This window comes from Lepisma saccharinum, chromosome 1 (assembly GCF_977018435.1).
Source record: "Lepisma saccharinum chromosome 1, izLepSacc3.1, whole genome shotgun sequence".
Taxonomy (NCBI): Eukaryota; Metazoa; Arthropoda; class Insecta; order Zygentoma; family Lepismatidae; genus Lepisma; species Lepisma saccharinum.
This window is the reverse complement of record NC_139229.1, coordinates 102,768,183-102,785,167: the sequence shown is the minus strand read 5'-3', so window position 1 is coordinate 102,785,167 and position 16,985 is coordinate 102,768,183. Positions and strand designations below refer to the sequence as shown.

At 39.0% G+C, this 16,985-nt stretch overlaps 2 protein-coding genes across 8 annotated transcripts in view; one reads left to right on the top strand and one right to left on the bottom strand.

Moving 5' to 3' along the window:
- Positions 1–16,985, top strand: part of LOC145998800 (uncharacterized) — a 321,949-nt gene that overhangs the window by 66,494 nt on the left and 238,470 nt on the right. The window lies entirely within an intron of this gene.
- LOC145998817 (uncharacterized) overlaps positions 1–16,985 on the bottom strand; it is a 189,890-nt gene that overhangs the window by 53,516 nt on the left and 119,389 nt on the right. The gene's annotated exons all lie outside the window — the stretch shown is intronic.

Sequence of the window (16,985 nt, the reverse complement as noted above, 5' to 3'; positions counted from 1 at the left end):
TTGAAGGTCATACATGGTACCAACTAGGGATGGTGAAAGCTGGCACTTTTTCTGGTAGAGTTTTACCAGCCTGTCAAGAACTTACGTTGTACTATTGGCTTCTTTCCTGCCGTAAATTGATATGAGTTCTCTTGAAATTGCTTTCTGCAATTGTTAAATGCATTACAATATCAGACCAGTCTTTATTAGAAGCAATCAGTAACAAAAGCTTTTAAACTTGCTTTGGAATCTCTGCGCACCGTGGCTCTCAGAAGGCAGACATTTGTAAGCTGCAAAGAAGCATCTTCAAAACGAGGTTGAGTTCCTTTTCTTGTTGAAGCAGAAACTCCTATTAAGAGTCCACGTTCGGGACTCAAGACCCTGGTATGTAGACTTAATGGCTTGTCAGGACCATTTACCGTCGTCCCGTGGAAGGCCCTGACTGCCTGCTAGGCTCTCCTTGAAACTTTACCCAGAGAGCTCCCGAAGAGACTTGGTTCGAGGCTCAAATGGACGGTTTTCCAGGATCATGTTTTACCAGCAATTTCTCTACCTCTCTCAGACTGCAATTGCAAGGAAAATATTCAAAAATTAGAACTTCTATTTTAACCTATGTATTTGGAATGGCTAATCCATTTAGAAATCTAATTTTAGACATAAATTGAGTATATTTGTACTCATATTAACTTCCGCACTTGCCAAGGTTAATGTTTAGAGAAACAAGATTTTTTTATAGATATTTTCTAATTAACGGGTGACAAGAAATAACCCGTACAAAGTTTTCCGTATCCTGCCAAGAATGTAGTGTACCGTAGCCAAATAATTGTTGTGTTATTGGATTCTCCATAGTCTTTTGTAAGTGTACCTGTTGTTTCGGCTTCATAGCGATTACAGTCTTTGTGTTTCAGACTGTCAACCAAACGCTGTGCAATTTTTTAACTGTGGCGTCAAGGAAAGCGTCAATGTGAAATTGTTCGTTTGCTGGGTGTTCCAAAAATGACAGTCTCAGATACAGTTCATCGATTCAAGGAGCTCGGCCATGAAGGCGACCGCCCCGGAAGAGGAAGAAAGCCTACCGTCAACACGTCCCAGAACCGCAAGATCATCAAAAAGCGAGTTCAGCGAAATCCGAAGGTCTCCATGAGAAAAGTCGCCCGTGAGATCGGGATCAACAGCGAATCGGTGCGGCAAATGGCGAAAAAGAACCTCAACCTCAAGGCGTACAAGCTCCAAAAAGTTCAACTTCTCACCGACGAAAGTAAGCGCCTGCGACTCAAAAGATGCCGCCCTCTGAAGCGCCGGGCCGCAGGTCAGCAATGGGAACGCATTCTCTTCACAGAGGAGAAGCTGTTCACCGTGGAGCAGATGCACTACCACCAAACCAACAGGACCTGGTCTGCAGAGGCTCCCGGTACCTCAGCCATCGTCAAACACTGCCAAAATCCGCAGTCTGTCATGGTGTGGGGCGGAATTTGCGCAAGCGGCAAGACGCCCCTGGTTTTCGTGGATCAAGGGGTCAAAATCAACCAAGACGTGTACCGCCGCGACAATCTCGAGAACGTCGTCCTTCCGTGGGCCCAGCAGCACTTCGGCGATAGGCAATTGACATTCCAGCAAGACTCCGCTCCGGCCCACAGGGCGAAAATGTGGCAAGCGTGGTGCAGAACCCATTTTCCGGAGTTCATCGCATCGACGGAATGGCCGCCCTACTCGCCGGACCTCAACCCAATAGACTACAGTGTCTGGTCAATTTTTGAGGCCAAGGTATGTGCTAAACGCCACCACAGTTTGGAGTCGCTGAAGCAATTGCTGCGTCATGAGTGGAATCGATTGTCGCCCGAGGACCTGCGGCCCATTGCCCAAAATTTCAAAGCCCGTTTGGACCTCTGTATCGCCGCCCAGGGAGGCCACTTCGAAACCGGCTGAACATCTTGTTCCTAAGGTCCCATGTCATTGTTCTTCAGTGTTGTTTTGCTCAATTGTTTCGGTTTAATAACTTTATGATCACAAACATTAGTACGGGTTATTTCTTGTCACCCTGTATTTGAGTGCTTCGTTGGAATCATGATTTCACATGCAGTTCCTACGAACTAATTGTTTCCCAAAGTAAAACAAGTGTAAAAATAATTAACTAATCTCTGTCCACTCTAAGAACAAAGCCAACGCAACATGTGCACGTGGCTTTGAGAAATCATATTGGGTATCCAATGGCAGCTGTGCAGGAATCTTACACGTAGTTCATGTAATAAAGCCATGCCACGTAGCTGCTATACTGAAATTGTGGAAGTTTTTTAATGAATTGTACAGCTACGACCAATGTATTCGTGGTTAAAAATAACACCAGAACTAACAAATAGGGAAGGAACTATTTTTCATGGTTTTGTTTACGTTAACTTTGTTCTCACAGTGGATGGAGAATAAGTTATTTTTCAAAATTTGTCACTTTACTGTTTCAAGAAGAGAATTTCAACAAGGGGTTGCTTGATCCTTTTGGATCCTTACCTACACTCTTGATGTCTATTTCTTCTTTTGTACTGTCTCTCTTGTTTGTAGTTTCTTTTACTCTCCCATTTTCTCTATTTTCTTGTGTTTTTCTCTCTCTATTTTTTCATCACCATCCATTTTTATTACTCTCATAACTTCCATATAAACTGGTTGTTATTGTTACTTCTTTGGTCTTTAAAGACTCTTGATTTGTCAGACCCTACCGAAGGAAAGTTCAATAAAAGTACTCAAGCACTTGTTTGCTTCTGCCACTCATGTGAATAAAGTGAACATTTTGAAAGGGGTTCATTTGTCTTCTGAACATGCAATACGGAAAAAATGGCATTTAAATATGAAAGAAGTTGAAAGAAACTAATTGCCGACCACCGTAGCGGAGTGGTTATCACAGCATGGTGGGACCCCATGAATCCCGGATTCGAATCCCGGCCTGGACATTGATGTTCTTTGTGAGTGTCTTTTCATCAATTTCATCATATCCGTCGCTCATTGCCATCGTCGCGATTAGTCAAAAGGGGCAGAAAAGTGACGCTAAGTAACAAAAATTAATCAATTTGAAGCAATATGCAGATATAACTTTATCTTTAAAGAATTGTTGAAAAACTCGAAAATATGGTGTCTCATGTATTTCTTCAAGATGCATCCTCGATTCTGAGCATCCCTTCCTTCCTTTAGATAATTCTCTCTGGGAGTTGATGATTAAGCAATTGATACTGTGCTAAGGATCTCCAAGTCTTGTTGAACATCTCCGCCAAAAGCCAAGGCTTTTGCACTAAGCGTCATCTCAGAGGTGCGAACTGCTCTGCAGATACTCACACAGATATGGAAACCATGGGATGCTGTTGCCTAGGCAACTGCAGCGTTATCCCGTTGTCCTCGTTAGCATCCGTTGCCATTTCACCTACATTCTAAGCAGTAACGACACCACACTGCTCCACGGGAGGGGGAGGATATGCCATTGTAGCATTTGCAAGGGCATCTGGGTTGAGGTAAGGCTCGGGTAATGCAGACTGAGTTTAAATACCTGCATTACGGACTATTTTTTTTTTTTTTTTTTTGCATGTGCTTCCACTTTTTCCCCGCATTCATGCACTGGCAACTGTTCATTCACGGAAAAGGAAGCTTTGGGATGGAACGAGGAACCGCAACGCTATGAATTTTACAGTGTCGTCGTGTTCAATTCGGACTCTAGACATGCCAACCGGAAAGAAGATGCGAGAACGTATACTACAGTCTGTTTGCTTAAAATGGGCGGTTCAAGGTCAACCCAATCTAACTTAAATAACTAGATAGCGAACAGAAAAGTTCGCTCGAGATGTTTGCTATACGTTCATCTTTTCATATAAACTAAGATGATTGATACAGGGTAAGTCAAAAGAATGAAACAACTTTACACAGTTATTATGACGTAACTACTGTATTTGTGACAGAAAATCAAACAAGACCTCAATATAAGAAAAACTCTGGAAGTTATATTCCCATTTAGTGGGCTAATGCTGCTTTGCTGCTGCTCCACCAGAATCACCATTATCGCAAAATGGCTAATGACCAGTAGAAGGCGTATTGTATGTTGGAGCTATCGAGAACTGATTCAATCACAATGGTGCAAAGACATTTCTGCGTGCTTCTCGGTAGTAATGCATATGTTTCACCTTTCCGAAAGATTTGTCAAAGTTACAACTGCGAATTGTTAGTGCCTTCGAAACTGTGGACAACGACTTTCTGTCTCGTGCATAGCAAGTACTTGATTATCGTTTGGACGTTTTCTGCGTTACACCTGGTTCCCATGTTGAATCTTTGTAATGCGAATCATGTGAGTAAACTTCCAGTTTTTTCTTTATATTGATGCCTTGTCTGATTTTTTATCATAAATAGTAACGTCATAATAACTGTGCAAATTTGTTTCATTCTTTTTACTTACCCTGTAGTTTTGGAGCAAAATCAGCGCTACAATTGGATTATTCTAAGCCTAATTGAGTGAATTTCTACCTTACAACCAATATAACATATCAGAAATATTTATTTATCACATAGATTGTTAGAAATGAATGACGTGTTGACTACTATTTACCGTCAGCGCTGCCGACTTGACTGTAGAAGTGTAACCTTATTATCTACCTGTGGCGACGATAAGGGTTAGTTGTCCCCTAAGTTTTGCCACTTTTGCCCCTGCACTATGCCCTCTTAATGCTAAGCATTGTCTACCAAGAAAAAGTAAATTGCATCCCCCCTCCCCAGTTTTGGAACCCAATCACCGAAACTATACACTACTAACTATATTAAACGAATACTTTGTCGAGATTAAAAACGTACTGACGCCTTAAAAATACAAAGCCTAACTAAGAGACTGAAGGAAATACAAGCCTTTCTCTTCCGGGGAGAGTGCTTATTACAGTCTGGGGAAGATATTAGATCCCGACATTCCCTTGAACTGATATAATCGCCAACTTAACCTGCGAGGCTCCTCGGTTTAATAGAAAACTTGATAACCTCGTAACTGGAACACTCCTCGCGGGCTTGAGAGAAAATCAAACCGGAAGTCGAAAGTTGAAGGTCGCGTGCGGATATTCTTGGTGGGTGAAGAAGTGGATGGAAAATAATTTGCAGAATAGCTGGAGGCACTCTAGAATTAGACCTAATATTCTGTAAGTATTGAAAAGGAAGTTCAGAAATCAAATAAGAATTTTGAAAATTACATAAGGCATAGGGCGGTTAGGGGGTGAGGAAAAAAGGTAGATCCGGTAGTAAGAGAATAAGATATAAGGTAGGGATAGAAATATTAAAGAAAAAGAGAGCTAGAGGAAGACAAGGGGTGAGAGAAGAACAAAGAAGAGAGAGACAGAGAAGAGGAAAAGGAAGATATGAAAATGAGACAGAAGAGAGAGGGAAGTGGACATGGAAGAAATAAAAAAGAAGTGTAGAATCGGTAAGGTGGAAGTGGTATAAAGAGACGATGGAGAGTAGAGACGAAAAGAGAGGAATATTGAAGAAACGAAATCAGGAATGGGCAGATGGGAAGGGGAGAGTGTAATTGAAATGGGACAAAGAGAAAGACAGAGAGAGGGAGTGGAAAAATAACAATGGGGAAATTGCAAAGAGACAGAGATAACTTTGGAAACATAATCGAGAAACTACAACAGCCATATGAATGGCTGCCGTTGGACGACGTGTGGTTAGCGCGTCGATTTCCATTCCCTCTGTTTTCTGACTCACTGGACTGGAGTTTGCTACTACTTCTTTTCAATTGTCCTCCCGATTGTGGGTCAACACCGAATCGAACCCGGAACTTCTCACACCAAAGACGAGTACGCTAACTATGTGGCTAGAAAGGAGCCGTACATACCACACTGTCACACATTAAAGACATCTGCGGATTAAAAATTATGTTGTAAATATAAACTGTGGAGTATCTTTAAATATTGTGCATAAAATTTTCTGAAGTTTTAAAACTGAAGAATACACTTTTCTCAGAATATTGCTATTGGGCCTCCTCAATGGCGTAGTGGTAACGTCATTGCCTTGTAATCAAGGGGTCTCGGGTTTGATACCGGTGGAGTCACATAGTGTTTCGGATCCCACTTTCAACTGTAGGTCCAGTCTCAATTAACCTAACTGTTCATAAAGTGGACTTAAAACATAATTCAAATGCAAATTCAGAATATTACTCATTATCACCATCACCCTCCTTATGATGGCTAATACTTAACTGAGGCCAAATATGGGTGAAAATAAGGATGTGGTGAAGAAGACCTGTTGGCACAAAACTTAACCACTTCTTATTAAGAAAAACTACAAAAATTACTTGCCTTTTCCCTAGTTTCAGTTACTTCTTGGTTTACTTCTCGATCTTTAATTCTCACCGTCGAAGCATTAAGAGCCTAAGGATTGAGCCTGTAATTGAGCTAATTGTCGTCTCCTTAAGTCCTACAAATAACATGGACGCAATGCCCCCACCCTTAACATTGCTGGCAGCGGACGTGGATTCGATCTGCTTTAATGCTTTAAACTGAATGCTTTACGGGCGACAATTCAGATCTGCTAATGCGAATTTGGTGTTCGCTGCGACCGAAGGAGCTGCGCGGAAAGGTAAAAATGTTGACTCGGGTTGTTCGGAGAATTTATGAAGCACTTGGAGAGCGACAAATGGAAGTACTACATCCTGTTTTAACTCTCTTTTTACAGCCCCAAGAGGACGCGGAAGAAGTTGTAACTAGTGATATTACGATGTAAAGTTATTTGTGTGGTTTAAATGCTTCTAAAAGGCTTGCTCTCTTATTATAAACAGATTAACATTAACGCGGAAGGCATATTGGCATAGAATTATGAAAAGAATTGCAAAACAACTTCGGGAAAGATGTGTAAGGGGTATTCTTTGCAAAGAGACCCAAATGGAAACCTCTCCTCCATGTATTACAGCGTGGACTGTGTGTTGCAAACTACCGAGGCTCTGGCACCTGAATCTACAGCGAGGATAGGAATTATATTGTCTCTTCCGTGTGTGTTTTTGATTGTCTCTTCATCCATTTCAACTTATCGTTAATCCCCATCGTCGCGATTAGACAAAAGTGGCAGAACAGCGACGTTAAAAGCCTAATTGAATCAATCAAAGCCAAACTACTAGGGAGTTGAGTTGTTGTTTCAAGCCCACTTTATGCACAGATAGGCTAATCGGGACAGGACCTACAATTTAAAGTGGGATCCGAACCACTATACGCCTCGACGGGGTATCGAACCCCGTACACCTTGATTGCAACACTTGGCCTTGACGTTACCACCATACCACCGAGGAGGCCAAAAGCTACTGCTGTAAGAAAGCAACAGCTATATCATACTTTCCGAACGTTGAACATTTTGACTTGGTTTTGTTCAGAGTCCACTTTATGCAGATATAGGCTAATTGGTTGGGATCCGAACTGCTATGTACCTCCACCGGGTATCGAATCCGGGACATCTTGATTACAAGGCTACGACATACCACTACACCATCGTGGAAGCCCTCGTAGAATATTTTGCCACTCTATGTACGTATCCAGTAGATGAGATCGTTGGCTATTTGTTGATTGATTGATTTGGTTTATTTTACTTTGCTTTAAGCCACTTTTGGCTAATCGTGATGATGAGTAGAGTGATAAAGGGACACCCATAAAGGACATCCATGCCCGGCTCGGGATTCGAACCCGGGACGCCTGGTGTCGTAGCGCGGCGTGCTAACCATTCTGCTACGGAGGTCGGCCTGTTGGCTATTTGTACTAAAGCTTGTAAGCAGAAACAGGAAGTAGCATGTACGTGTAAATATATCCAAGATTCTTCTTGCAGGCATACGAAACACCCTTCGTAAACCGAAAGAAAAATTCTAAATTTTAAATACTAATGGATAGTCGACTCCTGAAACTGAAAACGACCACTCCGACAACAATGCTTCCCAACCGCGCCACTTGGACCAATCCACGACGAAACCACGAGAAAGACAGAACCCTAAGATCCTCCTAAAACCTGGAGCAACAACTGGTTTAGGGGCGTCGAGATGGAACCACACCTTCGTTTCGCCTAATGGCTTCCGTGGGTTTCGGATTATTTGCTCATCCGTTCCCCAACGGCGGTTCTTTTCAGAGAAGCTCCTTCTACGCCTTGACGATATCTGACATTTTCTTCCGCCGTGTGTTAAAAGGACCGCTCTATAGGTTTATGAGTTCTTGACCTTATAAAACAACGGCACGGAGCTTGCGCCTGAAAAGAGAATCTCTAAACTAGATTTAACTGAATTTTGATTCCTCTTACGTCAACAAATTTCGCATTGAGTATAAAGTGCAACAGTTATAACAACCATTCTTCGTGTAAGCATTAAAGTTAAATGTACAATCACAGGCAATAAATATAGGACACCTATATCCTGAGATTCTCGCTTTCCTGCATGAAATTATGTGTTGTTTGCCTAACTCTACGGCGCTTGTAGAAGTTATCATTGAAAATTTGCTTTTAAAATCCACTTATCGCCGTAGAGTTCGGCAACACACACAACACTTTGCAGAGAAGCGAGTATTTCGGGATCTAGGTGTACCGTTTTTATTGTTGGTAACTAACTGTACACTGTAAAAAAAATGTTGACGGACTGAAACGGTCAATTTGTGCTGCCATCCAACTATAGTAAAAATGATAATGGCTGCCTTTAAAATATTAAACGGCCACCATAATGAATGTAATTTTAATGACTTAGTTTTCAAAAATGTTTTATAGTACACGCAACTGTAATGTATAATCCGTATCTATCTAAATGACTTAGTTTTCAAAAATGTTTTATAGTACACGCAACTGTAATGTATAATCCTTATCTATCTTTATACATGACACAATGTTCAAATTTAAATAAAAACGGTCCCATTTTCTTAAATGAACGGGCAGACAGTTACATTTTAAGTGTAGAATAATCTAGATTTTACTGTAATTAATTTCTAACAGTGTAGAATTTGGACGCCACGTTTGATAGATAATATGCTTCTAGACTAAGAATGTCCAATTACGGATAATTTGGAAGTCCATCTAAAAATTTTTAACTTGCTTTTGCAGAAATCTGGACATCCGAAATTTTCGAATTATCCTTTGCATTCTCAAAGTAGTACCCGATAATTTGAAATTCGGAATATACATCATCCGGATGTTTTGACAGGCTTATTCTACTGTATATATATATATTTTTTACAATAGCTCATTTGTCATATCAAGAAGCCATCCTTTGACTATAAGTTAGATTAAATTACTTTCCGTTTTATCAAGCGAAGAGAGTTTGAGACAGTTTAAGTATCTGGATTTTAAATTTAATGTCTTTAATGTAATGATTCTTATCGCAAGTTCCGAACAGCAACTGTCGTACATTTAGAAATTTAGTTTGAAACCATGGAGGGCATATCTCGAAGTTTGATAAATCTCTAAAGCGATAACGTGCTACGCGAAATAATGAATATACATAGACATGTGCCTTTTATTACCTAAACTGGCTTTTTATATGACCAATGGTAGGCAATTGACCGATAAGTAAAAGAAATGCTCCTTTAATATTTTGTTTTGCAGCTGTTGTCATTCAGTCTCTTCTGGAAACAAATCTAATCGATTGACACATAATTTATGTATGCATGTATTACTGTTAGACGCATGCAGTACGACACTTCATGACATGTCTCAAAAGGACCATTTTCAGCAAGATAATGATCGACCTCACACAGCACCAGATCGTTTTGTATGAAGCCGAGTCTTTCCCTTGGCCAGCCAGATCTCCAGATTTCTCACATATTTATTGTGCGCATCTTTTTACAAAAGAGGACATCAAGATCCGTGCTATATTTCATTGCAACTAACACGTGGTGAATATAAAATGAATGACACAACCTCTTGAAATGCATTCTCAACTTTCATTCGATGAAGGAAATAAAGGCCGATTGAATTAATCTGCAAATCAATCTGCAAATCATAGCTGAGTAATCAAGAAACATGTGTTTCACAGTCCAGTTAAAATAAGACTTCGAGACCAATAGTGAGATCAAGAAAAAATGTTAAGGCCATCTTCTGAAATGTAGAGCCCAGTACATATATTTCTGCCGTGCGATGCGCGACACAACTCAAGAAGCAGTGTTGCTAATGGAGCAGATAGAAAAATCGCTGGAGTGCGCCGATGCACAGCTGTTACGTACAACAAGAAAATTAGAGAATTTAGGTCTATCTAACGTTGAGTTTTAAACGTCATGCATTATACCAGGACTAGGATTATTAATATGTACTAACAAGTGGCTTTGTAAATTCGCAAAATATGGACTAACACACACGTAAAATTACCAAAAATGCTGCAAAGAAGACTTCTTCATAGTGATTCCTTATTTGAGTGATTTCAAACAAAATAAACACTTTATTACTTTCCATTGCATTAATGCACTGGTGGCGTTCTAACTGTTCACTCCCAAAACCAGTCTACACTGGTACGGAACTGCAACGACAGATAATACATTACCACTGCTTTGAGAACTAATCATAGGCGCCGACTCCATGGGGCTTGGGGGGGATGTGGGGGCAGAGCCCCTCAAATAATTTTGCTTAAGAGGATCTAATGTATTATTTTGCTTCTCTTGTAAAGTTTACTCTGAATTGTGCCACATGAACTTAACTTTAAATACACATTTGAAATGTTCTAGACCATCAAATTTGGGGGGCTGAGACCGCTAAACCTTCAACTTGGGGGGGGGGGGGTATGAACGGAGACAGCAAAACACATGACTTATTACTATATACGAATTATATAATTATGAGTATTGTTAACATTTTTACTAAAAAGAGTTTCAAAATAACGAGGTGATATGACAATTATACCAGTATGTTGTTTAGTGAATTCTGAACAATTTGAGGTCGTAAACACGCCTTTCAGTCAATATTGATATGTAGAATAATTAGTTATCCTCGAAATCTCTTCCTCTAGTCCAAAGAATAAGGGGAAAATAATTCTAAAGTCTTTGAGTTTATTTAACACTGGCTTGCAGTAAAGTACGCAAGGAAAGCTTATGAAAAGTCTGTATTACGAAAGCGGGAACGGCTATGATCAAAGGCATTATTGCTATAGCACGGCGTGCTATGTGTTTATTTATTATTGCAAATTAAATTTAAAAAGTAAAATATTGTAGCAAGAACAAAAAAGTAAAACTATTTGCCTGCGATTTGTGTTAGCATTTATGTAAATAATTAAATAAAACTGTTAAATATTGTAAATATTCGCTATTTTTATGGGTACGCGAACACTAAGGTTCATTGCACCCGTCACATGTCCTTTCCTTACAAGTCTGTTGCGGACATTAAAACACACCTATGCCCTCGCCGGGACTCGAACCCGAGACCTCCGGATCAAAGCGAGTTGAGATGACCACCCAACACACTCGGCTACCGAGGCCGGCATAAACTGTTATGTTGGCCTCTTAATGTAAATACATAGCCTACTTTTAAATAAAAATGTTAATTGTTATCTAAAAAACAAATGAGCAGACACACGTCTTTCATATTACATTTCATTTGCATGAGGAATATAATAGCTAATTAAAAACTGCTATACGAAGACGTAATTTTTATTTTTAAAAAAGGGAGGGAGTCATTTATTCATTCATTTATTTCAGTGATCAGAGGCCCCCCCCCCAATAATTTTGACAAGTCGGCACCCCTGGAACTAATAACATGCGAACGTGTTAAACCTCGACAATTGGACCACAACATTCCTCCTCAAGCAGTATTATTGCCTCTCTGTGATCTGCGAAGTCGATTGCCTTTGTAGTACATTTACAAACGATGCCGGCTTCCACAACAATAACAAGTACATATACTGCGATAAGCTGCGCGTGTTTTTTTTCCTTTTTTTTTATGAACTTGTCACCCATCAAAGCATGGCAATTTTAACACAGAAAACAATATGCATCGCATTAAGCAGCAAAAATGACAGCCGCCTCTATGCAATTTCTACAAGAACACGTGGCGGAGCCAAGAGTTGAAATGCTCATGGAGCCACATAATTTATTTCTTTTTAACAATTCCAAATTATGAAATATGAACAATTTGTGAATTTTCCGAGCTTGGCTACGCAAGGTTTTTATTTCAACTTTGACAGAACTGGAGGCATTATGGAATTTAACGTTCAGTAACAAACACACACTTTCACATACACACACGCAATTAACGCACACAACGTCAAACCGGTCAAATACTTAGTATGAAATAAAAATATGGTGCTTCGAATCGAACAAAACTCACCGTCACATTACCTGCCTTTCTCCTTCAGTGACAGAAATAGTGCTTCATTATTACAGTTGGCAACACTAGTTACTAGCTAGCCAATGAACATTCACTGCATAAAAGAAGCAATCACTTCGTCATGCTATATTGCAACATTACCGTCCCTGCCGAACGGTGTGAACCGCTAGCTGGAGCGCTATTCAATTGTTTTCAATGATGTTTGCGCGAGTGTGTCCAGGAATGGAATGACAATATGGCAACAATGGCAAAGGTTGGCGAGCAGCGTAGAACATGATGTTAAGAGAGAGGGAGACGAAACGAAAATTGGTATGTGCGCAACGGCAAATATATGTATATATGCACTCTATCTTAAGAAAGTACCCAAAATACAGGTGTTCCACCAACTTGTGAAATTTTTCATACTCATTAAAATTGCTCCAGCGTCTGAACTACTGCACCTGAGTACATGTTCTTGATATTGACTTTCATACAAGTGCGGGGTGTAAGGGGTACCTTCCACATAGTGCACCCTGGACTAAAGACTAACGAGGCTCTGGCGACTGGCTCCATGGCCAGTATAATTTTGTTTGTGTTGTTCTGTGTTTTGTCCTTATATGTGCTGAGTGTTCTTTGCAGCCTCGGCTTTTAACAACAGTCACAACATTTTAATCTTTTATGATTTTAATTAAGCAACGTTAGAGTTGTTACGTGTAATGGTAAGGGGCTGGACCCCGTATAGTGTGACGGGTGCAAAATAGCCTTAGTGCTGACGCACCCAAAAATTTTAAAATCAAATCAAATCAAATCATACAAGTGCAAAAAGTTACATTGTGAACATTAATATATTATTGTGTGACCTTGAAATTAAAATTTCTCATTTTAGGAAACAAAATTAATTGAGTTGGAAAAGCGCTGCTTTAAGTCCAAGTGATTGATTGATTTTGTTTAATTTACTTCGCTTTTCTGTCACTTTTGGCTAATCGTGAAAAATGATATATTGGAAATAGATGTAGGGACACTCACAAGGAACACCCATTCCCAGGCCTGGAATTGAACCCAGGACCCGTCGTGCTAGCGCACTGTGCTAATCACTCCACTACGGAGGTTGGCTCAAAATCCAAGTGAATGCACTCCGTATTAAAATCCTCAGAAATACCAAATATTGATGTTAAGTTTTGAACAATCTTTGCTAAAATTTCACCGACTAAGTTCGATTTATGGTTTTCCACAATGTATACATTAGTTATTATATGATAGTCGGAGCTCAATTGAAACATTACATGAATATAACTTTACCACTCTCTTCACGTGTAAAAATCAGCTTTCGCATTACTTTTATCTAGTATCACTTTGTAGTCCACAGCTTATGCTTGATTGCCTTAAAATACGAAAGAGAAACACGACAGGGAAGGAGATAATAACGGCCTTCGTTAAAACCCAGCTCCGGGATTGACCCTGGGGAATGAGGTAAACCGCTTTGAAATATTTAGCAGCTAAAGATGCTGAAAATTGAGCTTGCGGTATCGCGGAAACTGAGAGGTGACGCTTCCACTTCATTTTGCTTCCCAGGATGGCTTTTTAAGCTGATCATCCTGCCTGTTATGCAACCCAAATAGTACCGGTGACCTTTGGGTTGCCTGCGCAATCAGGAAATTTGCATTTATAGCGTTGAGCCAGTTTGCGTCTGAACTTCAGCAGGTACCTATTGAGCATCTAATCTATGCGATCTACGAACACAAAAGGAACAGTACTGAGACTTATTCTTCAATTGCAAACAACTCTTCCCATTCTCTTAAATGTTTTGCAATTAGCTGTTTTTTTTTTTCTGGGCGGCGTGGTAAGCGTAATGCGCTACGTAGCTAGAGGCTAGAAATAAACTGTAGTTTTCTTAAGATGGCTAAAAATATGGTCTTTTATTCGGAAAGGCAGGAATTGAAACTCCGAGATTACAACATATTTCCCATGACTTTGATCAGTCAACTACTCCAGATGAAAACTGAATGGGCGCCATCTTTAAATTCACGGGCGTCTAATTTATTTGCACCTTTCGTTATATGTAAGAAGAATTTATACGCATGTGTTGGTATTTTGTATTTTCGTGTTTCTTTGCATCGTTTTCCTGATTCTATGAAGATGGGATGGAGCTTAAGAAGGAGAGAAAGAATAGAAGGGAAACAAAAAGGGGGTAAAAGAGGAAGAAAGAGAAATAGAAGAGAGAAAGACGAGGAAAGAGAAAAGAAAAAGAGGAAAAAAGATAAGAAGAAAATAAGAATGAGAAAGAGGAGAACATTGAAAAGGGGAAAGGAGGAAAGAAAAGAGCAAGAAAAGAAAAGGTAAAGAGGAAGAAAGCGAAAGAAGAGAAAAGAGGAAGAGAAGGAAAGTGAAAAGAGGAAGTGAAACAAAGAAAAATAATTGAAAGAGAAAGAGGATGAAAGAGGAAGAGAAGGAAAGAGAAAAGGGGAAGAGAAAGAAAGAGAAAGAGGCGGAAAGAGAAGAGAGGAAGCGAAGAGAGAAAAAGAAAGAGAGAGAGAGGAACTCTGTATAAGTACATTCCCTTGTGAATGATTTAGAAAGTACCCATTCAAGTATGCCCGAAATATTATTACGTGGTTGCGTTCAGTCTGCAAATATCCCTCACACTATGACTAGTGTCCCCTGTAGTCCATGAGCCAGGACCTCAAATTTAGGCGATCGGTACCACTCAGGGGGATGGGTTCTCATATGATTTTTTTGCACGGTGTGGATGCCTGGAACTGGAAAATGTGTGATAGCATCTCATAACTCTTTGCATTTTATATAATATTATTGAATTAGTAATCATAGCCGAAATTTAATGGTTGTTCATATTTTTTTATAAATAGCATATAAATTCATCACAATATTTGAATAAATAAATATAATTTCAACACACTTATTAAATTCAATATTATTTTATAATAATTATAATTATTAAGTGTAATAATATTAATATAATCCTTATAATAATAGTAATAAAACTTTATTATATTGCTTATATACTGACATATATTAAATGCATAAGTTTTGCTTACAATTTTCAATAATAATAGTGGCTAAATCTTAAATACACATGTATGTTATAATTTTACATAAACAAAATTATATTATTTGCATTCATCATCATGATCTTCTGAATAGGTGTCATCACTCATTGATTTTCACATGGGTGTGTAGTCTGCAGTTGTCACTGCACCTGATGTTATTTAGACAGAAGACGCACATCCAATCCATTACCAGCTCTTCTGCTCCATTGTGTTTTTTCAATGTCCACCTTCTTCCACTTGGACTAGGTGTACATGGATCATTCAGAAGACATCTCTTGCTTATAGCAGCTTGATAAATCGGACGTTAAATATGTTTCTTGAGATAGTTCCTCCAAGGTGCAAGTTGATAAATATCTGTCTCACCCTTTTTTAATAAGAATTGAAGCTATTTTTCCTAATGTCAAGGACCATAATGGGTATTTTGGTACAATATATCAGAAACAATTTAACCATGATTACTAACTAACTAACTCCCTAGCCTTCTTAAACCCGAAGGTTCATGGCTGCAGCAACACAGGCCTTCCATCTTTCCCTATCTTGAGCAAGTTCTATATACTCTTTTCCATCCCTACCGATTTCCCTTAGGTCCATCTTAACGTTGTCCCTCCATCTTCGTCTTGGCCTTCCTACAGGTCTCTTACCATCAGGTTTCCCAACAAGAATCCTGTAAACTCCTCTTTCCTCTCCCATTCGTGCCACATGGCCTGCCCACCTAAGTCTTCTTGATTTAATTATTCTAATAATATCTGGACATGAATACAAATTATGTAGTTCTAAATTATGTAACCTTCTCCACTCACCTGTCTCCTCATCCCTTTTAGGTCCAAATATTTTCCTAAGGATCCTATTTTCAAATACTCTCAATTTATGTTCCTCTTTCAATGTAAGGGACCAAGTTTCACACCCATATAATACTACAGGTAAAATTACTGTTTTGTATATTTTAACTTTTAGTTTCTTAGATATTAAACGAGAAGACAAAAGTTTATGAAGAGAGAAGTAACATGCATTTCCTGAATTAAGCCTACTTTTTATTTCCTCTTTAATATAATTTTCATTTGTTAATATTACTCCTAAGTATTTGAATTTGGGAACTGGCTCAAACGAGTTGTTATCAATAATTAGATTTTGATTATTACCTAACACTTGGTTTCGGTCTGTAAGCATATATTTAGTTTTCTCTTTGTTAACTTCCAAACCTATCTCTTTAGCAGTTTTGAAAAATATTTTAGCATTATTCTTAATTGTATTCACATCATCCCCCAGTAAGTCTACATCATCTGCATATGCTAACAACTGAGTCACACCATTTAATTTTAGTCCTTCTTTAGTTTCTTTTACCTTCCTAACAGCATATTCTAAGGCAAAATTAAAGAGCAATGGAGATAATGCATCTCCTTGTTTTAACCCATCATGAATTGTAAATTTGTCAGACATATTAATACCCACACGAATTTTACTTTCTGTTTCACTGGTGCATACTTTTATCATACTAACAAGCTTCTTAGGTATTCCAAACTCTACTAATATATTATATAATTTATCTCTCTTGACCGAATCATATGCTTTTTTGAAATCAATGAATAGCTGATGGACATTTTGATTATATTCCCACTTTTTTTCAAGTGTCTGTCTGATGTGAAAAATTTGATCTGTAGTTGATCTGTTACGTTTAAATCCACATTGATA